Raw genomic sequence first — 9,177 nt, 5'->3', positions numbered from 1 at the left:
TAGGGGTAATAAAGGTGAGTCTCAGTGGCCCACTGGCCTCCTGCATCCTTCAGCTAGGTTTGTGTTTGTTACAGGGCAAGAATACAGTTCTAGAAACCAGCCTAAAGGGTTAATCAATGTGGGCATTGATTTGAGATTCTGTCTAATTGGATTCACCCAAGTGTGAGTCCTGATGCTGCCTAGAGCAGATTTGCTGTCAAATGGATCGCCTGGTTAATTTTGGCCTATTAAACTGGTATCAGAAGGAGCCTTTCTTTTTACCTTCTTTGCATAAGAAGCATTTTGCCGTGTGGAGGTGCATCCTGGTAACTATAAAAAGATGAGTATCAAAGACCTTGCCTCCAAAATGTCCCCACAGAGGCAAAAGGAAGCATCACTGGTTCCTATTTTTATGAGAGACAATAGGGATCCTCTTTGATCTGATGTCTTTGGCAGAGCTGGGAATTGGGACAACTGGTTTCAAGTCCCACTCCAGTGTGTGAAACCAGAATGTTCTTCCTCACTCCTAATCAGGTAGCAATTACCAGAGTAGAGCAGGAAAAGGCAAACTGGAGCAGCATGCCAAACCTATGCATAGATTTGTTAGCAATTTCCTTTCTTACTTAACTGCATAAATAATCAAACGTGAATATTGGAAAAGCTGAGCTATTTCCCTTGGGATCTAGACCTGCCTTGCATGTTTAAAATATTTCTATATTGGAGCTGTCAGTTTTTCTAACTATATCAAGGCTGAGCAGCGATAGGATCTGCAGATGAAAGATGGTACTTGAAAAGGAAAAGCAAGTAGGGTGTTAGGCCCATTTAATTTAAACGTGCTGTATTAAATCTAAAGCGCCGTCTCTGCTGTGTCCATGCAGTTTGGCTCCTTATTAGTATTACTGAGAAAGAAAAGGTATTTTAGAGCAGGCATGGTTTGAGATTAAGGTAATTTAAATTAGCACAGTGGTGTGGAATACCAAGGCACTTTTGTTCAGATTTCATTGTGCTGGAAGGCGAGAAGGGAGGCTGGATGTGTGAGAGCAGGGCTTTGAAAGCACAGCTGAGCCCAAACCGTTCCCCATCTCCTGAGAACAGGGGAAGAGATGTTACCTGGTGCTGTGGGGAGGGAAGAACAATGAAAGGTGACACAGAGATTTTGCCCTGAGACTGGAGTAAGTAGGTCAGCTCAGCACAGCCCTGCTCCTGATGCTTGTTCTGTGTGTTTTGATGGAGCACTGGAGGGGTGAGCCTGGTTCGGGCCGGGCTGAAAAGCCCTTGAGCTGCTGGGAGCCCTCAGACCTTATTACACATGGTATAAAACTGCTTTGAAAAACTCATCAGGGAGGAGGATCTTTTATTTATTGGTGGGGACCAATTTCTTGGCAGATGGCAGGGCAAGGGGCAATTGTGTGCTGGAGTTTGAATCACAGAGTTGCCAGGGTTGGAAAAGAACTCAAGAGATCACTGAGTCCAACCATCCACCCGGTGGAGGGGGGTACAACACAACCCACCCAAACACACAACAATAGAAAGAAAAAAAAAGAAGAAGAAAATTACCTCCTCTTAGCACAAAACAGCACCACTGTGTTAACCCTGCTGGCAGAGGGTCCTCGTTAAAGGCCAGGATAAAAAAATTGGAGGCTGCCTTCAGTTCTGTTCTCTTGGGAGGTTTTCCTTTGGTTTTACATTTGTATAGAACCTTTCATGATGGGGTACTGGCCTGTGATTGGAATTTCTACATGACAGTTTAATAAAAGCAACAAGAGCTCATTTTGTGATTTAATAAAAATCTCAGAGCCTTGGTGTTATGAAGATGACTTTACAGAATAATCCATTGAGCTACTTGTGATTGGGACAGCGTTTCTGCTCTAGTTCCACCAACCTTACCAGGATTTCAGTTTTCCTTAGCCAGAAGAAAGGGAAATTAAACATGTGAATATAATTGAATCTTTTAGATGTTTATATATTTGATTTTTGAGGGAAAAATGAATGGATTTAGGTAACACAATGCCCCCACCCAGGAACCGTTGCTGTTCTTGCAGATGCTTTTTTTGTTTGTTTTGTTTTCTTTTTCATGTAAGATGTTTTTCTGACCATACTAATGAAAAGCTGCACGACAGCCAAGTGAGGATCTTGCTCATATTTAGCTGGGCCTTGCTGTAGAAACAACATAACAGGAAAAGCTGTGTTTGCAGTAGTATTTCTATTTGGATTCCAAAATGGATGCTGAACAAGCAGAAGCATTTGTTCTCCTTGTATTTGCAGTCTGTGTAGGAAACCTCAGGACCTCAGCAGCTCCTTTTCTCTGCTGCTTCTCTTGTCTGTGGTCAGAGTCATACCAAGGGAAAGAGACTGTGGACAAAGTAAATGTGGTCAGTGAAGCTTCCAGAGAAAAAATATTAGCAACACCCCACTCTGGATTAGTTATTATTTCTTCAGGTGAAAATATACCCAGCATTAGATAGTCCTTTTTTAATAATTGCTTATTACAGAGGGGGTTTTAAGTTAATGAATAACCAGTTTGGGGTTGGTTTTCTGAAGGGTTTGGTTTTCTTTCTCCATTAGGATCTGAGTGCTGCCCATTAAGTACATCTACGGGGCACTTAATGACAAGAAAATTGTTTGATGGAACCATCCTGTGTAATGAGATATTTCAGCAATTTATTCTGTACAGTATGTTAGCACCAAAAATTGGAACTTTGGGCAGGCTTGTGGGCAGGTGTGAAAACCTGTTGAAGTCTCCCTGTAGACAAAATCTATTTACCATGGAAAATTTTCCTTCAGGGTATGTTTTTGTGACTGTACTAAATGAAAGCCAAATGGTGCACACTCAGAAAAGGTCATTTAAGTAAAAGTTTATTTGACAAGATAAATGAAAATTTACCCTTGCCCTGCTTGACAGTAGCTAAAAACTCTGAGGTCTAGTAGGTTATTTTAATTCAGAGAAGAAATTGGTTTTGAGGTCAGATATCCTTACTTCTTACAGTATATACTGACCTCCTGTTTCCCTCTGTACAGGAGGGATCAGGCAGCAGAGGATGGTTTCTCTGTTACTTCTCCAGCCATTCTTTAGCCAGCAATTTATCTCAAAACATCATCTCCTCCCCAGACACAACGTCTTTGACTGACAGCCAGGACTTTTCCAGGTGGTGGAATTTTCCTGGTAGCTTAAAATGAACTCTGTCACTCACAGCCCCCTCATGTCTGACCTTTCTTTGCAATTGTGTTCCTTCTTGTTTTAACTGCTTAAAAGATGGGCTTGATTCCATCTAGTCTGAACTGAAGATATATGTGAAAACTTTCCAGTGAGTGGAGCTTTCTCTGTGCTCCAGCCTGGGAAAGTTTTAGGCAAAGAGAATATGGTGCTCATGTCATAATGCTTCACTCAGATTGTTTATTTTCTTTTACTTGCCTTTTCAGTTTGTATCCTTTCTTCCTCTTGGGTCATCTTTCTCACCTGGTCAGCCACGAAAAGCAGAAACTAAACAGGAAGCTTGTTGTGTGTTCACCTGACTCCAGCAGCTGGAGGGGAAAGGCAGCAGGTCCCGCAGAGCCGGTGGGAGGTGGCACCTTTAAGGGTGGTTCAGTCCAAGTGGTGGGAGCACAAGGGAAAAGCAAACATAGCACCTTTCCAGGAATTAACAGCTACACTGGCCTATCTTGAAAGATGTCTACCCAGTAGCCCTGAGAGAAGCTGTAAAGGGATTCCTGTTGATACCTTGTTAATCTGATGTGATGCAGAGCAAAAGCAAGGTGCCTGGTTTGCAGAGAAGGCAGGCTGCGAGCCCCCTGAAGGTGTGTGGGTTTGAAGGACATGACACTGGAAGTTTCTTTATGCTTGTAAGACAAAAGTGGGCATAATTAGACTTCAGGCAGGCTCCTGGCCTAAAGAAATCAGGGGGGAGTTTCTTTGTATGTCAGGTTAGTGACAGCATCTCCTGTAGCTATAAACCTACTTAAGTGTTTCCAGGACCTGGCTGGCATCAGAGCTTGCTGTGAGCTTTGTGTATCCTCAGCTAGAGGCCTGTGCCTGGAATGGTACATCGAGTTGCTGGTATTATTCCATTGTCATGTGGATTTTTGGTCTGTTATCACTGCAGCCATGTTTTGAAATAAACACTCCCCTCCCACCGCCGATCCCTGGCTCTGCTCAGGGTGTTTGGAGATTGCTTGTGCTGCATATCAATGGGATTTTGGATGAAACAAGAGAAGTCCTGGGATTTCTTTATTTTTTTGTAAACCAATCCCCTCATCTGGCTTTTGTGAGCTTGGAAACTTGTCAGTCAGCATAGAAAAAATACTGTCAAGTCTGGCTGCTCCCTTGCTGCTGAACAGGTTTCTGGAAGGACAGTGGAAGTCACACAGTGAATCCTTAAACAAGTCAATAAAGGTAAATGCAGAGGAAAACGTTGCAACCAAGGGGATGTTCCTCTGAGGTTGTTTTGTGGGACCAGCTTCACTTTGAGGGCTACTGATTTTGGGACCATAGTGAAGGATGTCAAAACTCAAGTTCTGGGAATCTGAGCAGCTTTTTTAATACCCTCAGCAGTCCTTTAATCAGTGCGTGTGGCTACCATCTTAGGATCTCTAGCAGTTAGATAACTGGAATAAATAAAGTTTAATGAGGAAGAATGAATTCTAAGGTCAACTGCCAGGTACAAGGTCTGTTGTGAGAGAAAGTCAGGTACTGCTGGTAGAAGGTGGGAGGCAAGCACTTTTGGATCTGAATGGCTGAAAGTTTAGAATGTCTCTTGAGGCCACGGGTAGGGTTTCTGTGTCTGGGGTGTGAAAATTAGACTTGTAACCAGCATTTGGATGAACCACTGGTCAACAGTTCAGTGAGAAGGCAGCATGTCTGAATAGCAAGACAGTTACATGGGTAACCTGTACTATGGGGGATCAGCATGAACCCGCAGGAAAAAAAAAGGGGGGGAGGGGCTTTCTGTGCTATATTAATAAGCTGTTTTAAAGAGAGATTTGGGATATATCCTTAATAGGAGCCCAGGACCTCACAAAAGCATGGCTGAGAGCTTGAGGCACGGCTGAGGGATCTGCAAGAGCTTTCTTGCATTAAGTCATCCTGCTCCTCCCTAAACCCACTTTCAAATGGTTTAAGGCATTGAGAAACTGGCCAATTTGTAAAACAGTCTGTTGGTCTAATGAAAGGTAACTTGCCACAAATTCTAGCTGCAGACAGGTCTTACGAGGCAGGTGTGATGTGGAGCTTTGCTCCTGACCTGATATAATGCTCTGTGTCCACAGCAGACTTGTTTGGAGAACACTTCATCACTTCTATAACATGAACAAAATGTGTGCAGGAGAGAGGTTTCTTATTTTTCTTTTTTGTCTGCTTTTTATTGCTACTTTTTGGGATTGTTTTTTTTCTTGACAGGGAATTTTTAGACAGAGAGAAAGAAATCAAAACCTACCAGAAAAATAAAATACCAGGAGTGTGACTTGCAGCTGAATGGACAAATCTGACCCTGACAACAGTGTTTTTGTTCAAATGTCACATAATTGTGAGGAAGACACGGGCCACTCATTTAAAGACAGAAATCTGTGTTGCTGGGTGCTCAGGAATGCAAGTTGGAAAGCTCAGAGTCGTTGCACACAAGAGCAAATGCAGCAGTGGGGGATTTTTGAGCTCCTCTTTTACTTCTTCAGTGTTGAAGATTGCAGAAGCTGGTTTGACACACTCAAAAGACTTCTTTTGTAATCGTTTCTGCTGATGTTGAGATGTTTCATGCAGCCCAGAATCTAGGCCAGCACATTCTAGCAACTTGAGTATTGTCACTTTATTCTGCTACATTCACATTTGAAGCCTTTGCTTGCAGTCAAAGCCCTGTGCTAAATGAGGTGTTACCAGCTCTTACCTTTATATTGTTTTATTCAAAGACTCATCTGCCAAGATAAGCAGCCTTACACGAGGATCCCTAGTTTTACATACTCTTTCCTGCAGTGTCTGGACCTGAGAGGGGGGGAAAAAAGCCTGGAAAGCTTAAATTTTAGCTGGCAAATTTAAGGAGAAAAAGTAAATCTTTTGATCTTGGCTTGTGTTTTAACTTCATCCCTTATCCGAGCTTTTCAGAGAGTTAGGGCTACGTTTCTAACCCTGCTCAATACTTGTCCTGTCACTTTGCAGTGGGGACAGCAGGAGCTCAGGGAGCAGATCTCCCCTGCACCACTTGTTTCTTGCCTTGGGACATTTTCTGCAAGTCTGATTGTACAGCAGACATAGGGATATGTGGGTAGTGGCTTTATTGCCTGGGCAGTTGCCATGCATTTTAATGTTAAAAAGCTTGATTTACATCCTAAAGACAAGGGTAGAAGGGATTAGGTAATATCTGTTAGATTAGGTAATGTAGGTAACTGTCCTAATGTCAAAGAGGTCCCTTGGACAAGGTATGTCTACAGAGACACTAAGCAAATTTGGGTTAAAATACATTTTTGTGAACTTTTTTGTCTGTTTCCACAGTGGATTATTATCAGTTTTTTCCTTCTGCTAAAGGATAATCTGGGCCAAAACCCTCGTGATGTTCAGTGCTGCAGCTCTGGTCAATGCAGTGGAGCAACTGACCTCTTTGACTTAATTCTTTTGGAGGATAAAGCAGTGAAATTAATTGAAAAAATAAGAAAAGGGGAGACTCAGAGGAAAGAGAAGGCTTCTCTTGCATTTCTTTTAGTAGATTCAGTGGCAGCAGTGACAGTTCAGGCCACTCAAACCAGTTTATTGAAACTGTCCTGCTTACAGGATGGTTTATGCTGATATTTTCCTTTGCTTTCTGTTTAAAATGCTCCCATCATTGTGTAGAATGTGAAATCTCTGTGCAGCTGTGCCAGGTGAAATCCCAGTCTAGATTCTTAAATTGACTCCAGTTATGTCCACAGAAAATACATATCAGGTGGCTTTGCCCCAAGTTCCAGTTTTGGGAAGCACTGGTTTCCAAAGTGACCAGTTCTGCTGGGTGCCCACCTGAGATGCCTCCAAGTGAGTGGGGTGTCTTCAGCAGCATGTGAATGCAAGAATAGGGTTAATGTAAAATATCTCATTAGGTATCAGAACTGCTATCAGTTCTGTCCTTCTGGCTGACCTCAGTTAAATGTTTATATTTGGTATCTGGGAAATGTTTTGGCACAACCCGCTCAAAGGTTTCAGTGATTCTCATTTGGAAATCTCTGCTGTTGACTCCTTCCCTGAAAATTCTCTTGTAAGAGGAACCAAAACCAATCCTGCTCTCTTACTATTCCTGATTTTATTATGATAACCATTTCCTTTCAGTAAGGTGTTTGGCATGGGTAGCTATTAACTTTTCAATTCCAGAGCTGAAAAATTTCGGAGCAATTGGAATTCTAGCCTGTTGTCCTTCCTTGTGTCCCACGGATCACACAGATGATTGATGAGCTGCAAACACGGGCTAGTGTATGTTCTCTGGGACTCATTAAAACTTGGGACCGAGGTCCTGGTTTTATTTACCTCATCTCCCAACTCAACAGTGCTTTAAATTAAAACTCAGGACAGGGTTGCCAGCACCATTGAGCATTCTGTCATCCCAGATGTATAGAAATTGAAATTGGTTATTTTCCATCTAATAAAAATTAAGGCCATGTCCTAAATGAATGCTGATCTTTGATGTGCTTTGCTGTCCTCCCCCTCTGACGTTACAGTTACAGCATTTTCTCTCAGTCCCCATTTTTCCAAGTCTTGTCAGACTTTTAGCTCATTGGTATTCATGTAGGTGTAATCACACCTGCAAAATTTGAATTACCTTGATAAGCCTGTGACAGGAATGGACTAGAACTGAGTCTGGTACAAAATTGATAAGCCCCTATGGGGAGGAGTTGGAGACACTGCTGATGCACACTTGTTTTTGAACTGGGCAGATAGAAAACATGTCTGCTTGACATCCCCATTCCTTGAGGCATCTGTGCAGCAAGAAATGGAACCTCTGGGTGTCTAGGTATGGAATAAATTGTTGAGGCTCCCCCCCCAAATAAGGTTTGGTCTCTGCCAAGACATTTTTGGGAATTACTTTAGAGGCTTCTGAGTGCAGGCAAGGACATCAGTGCTTATGTGTGAAGATAGCTTGGATTTCCCCTTAGGAAACACTGCTGCATTTTCCTCTCTAAGCTCTTGGTTTAAGTAAGTGAAGAGTCTCAGCAATCCTAAGCAAGATGCAACCTCACTGAGAAGCTAAGTATGGGGGTTTTTGCATGAGTTCATTAAAACATGTAGAAATACAGAGCTTTTCTGTTACCTCAAACGCACACTAAATATTACTGTAATAACTGTATCAATTAAATAAAACCTTCTGACCTTGATGACTGGGTTAAGGGCATAAAATACAAGTAGCTGTGACCTCGACTGTTAGCTGTTTGCAACAGGGGTTATTTTTTCATTGTTGTGAATATTTAAAACTTCAGAAAAAATGAAGATTAGTACCAATTATGAAAAGGGTTGTAATTTTTAATGGACTGGGGTCTTCCAGCACACAGTGGTGGGTGCAAATAGAGTTTTCATGTTGCATCTCAAATAGAATGAGCCATGTACAAAGAACCCCCAGGTATACTTATTGCTAATTATATACTTTGTGCTTAATGAAAGGGTCCTATCTCCTATCTGAGGGTTTAATGAACTGTTAATTTTTGCTACTAATCAACTTGAAACATAATGGGAGCAGCTCACTAACAAATTGGTGAACTTTGTGTTTGCCCTGTACAGTTTTGGAAGATTTCCAGGTTCTTCCTAGTACAATTCATCTGTCTTGCAGAATACAGGGAAGTAGCAGCTCAGCAGAACACACATAAATCCATCACATTTTGAACAGTGTGTAACCAATTAAATACTTAACCTAGTTTGAATTTAGCCTTAGAAATGCATTTTATCATTGCAGGTTTTCCTCTAACCAGCCCTGTGAAGGTTATTATGTACTTTCAGATTCTCTCCTGATAAATAAAGGTGCTGAAATGCTCTGTCAAATATAATAACTCACCTACCTAAAACCTGCCTCTCCCAAATCACACTGTCTTTCTGAACTCTGCTTAATGCTTTGAGCTCTTGTGGGGCCCAAAGTCTTCTGAGATCTTTGAAAATATTAATGTGAAGCCTGTGTATTTCAGGGAAGCTGCAGTAGCTTTTTAAGTCTGTTAAAAACCCTTATGATGTATAAACAAAAGTGTTTACTTAGTAAAGTGGCTGCG

This window comes from Apus apus, chromosome 26, assembly GCF_020740795.1.
Source record: "Apus apus isolate bApuApu2 chromosome 26, bApuApu2.pri.cur, whole genome shotgun sequence".
Classification (NCBI taxonomy): Eukaryota; Metazoa; Chordata; class Aves; order Apodiformes; family Apodidae; genus Apus; species Apus apus.
The sequence above is the reverse complement of the archived record's forward strand: the minus strand, read 5'-3'. Positions refer to the sequence as shown.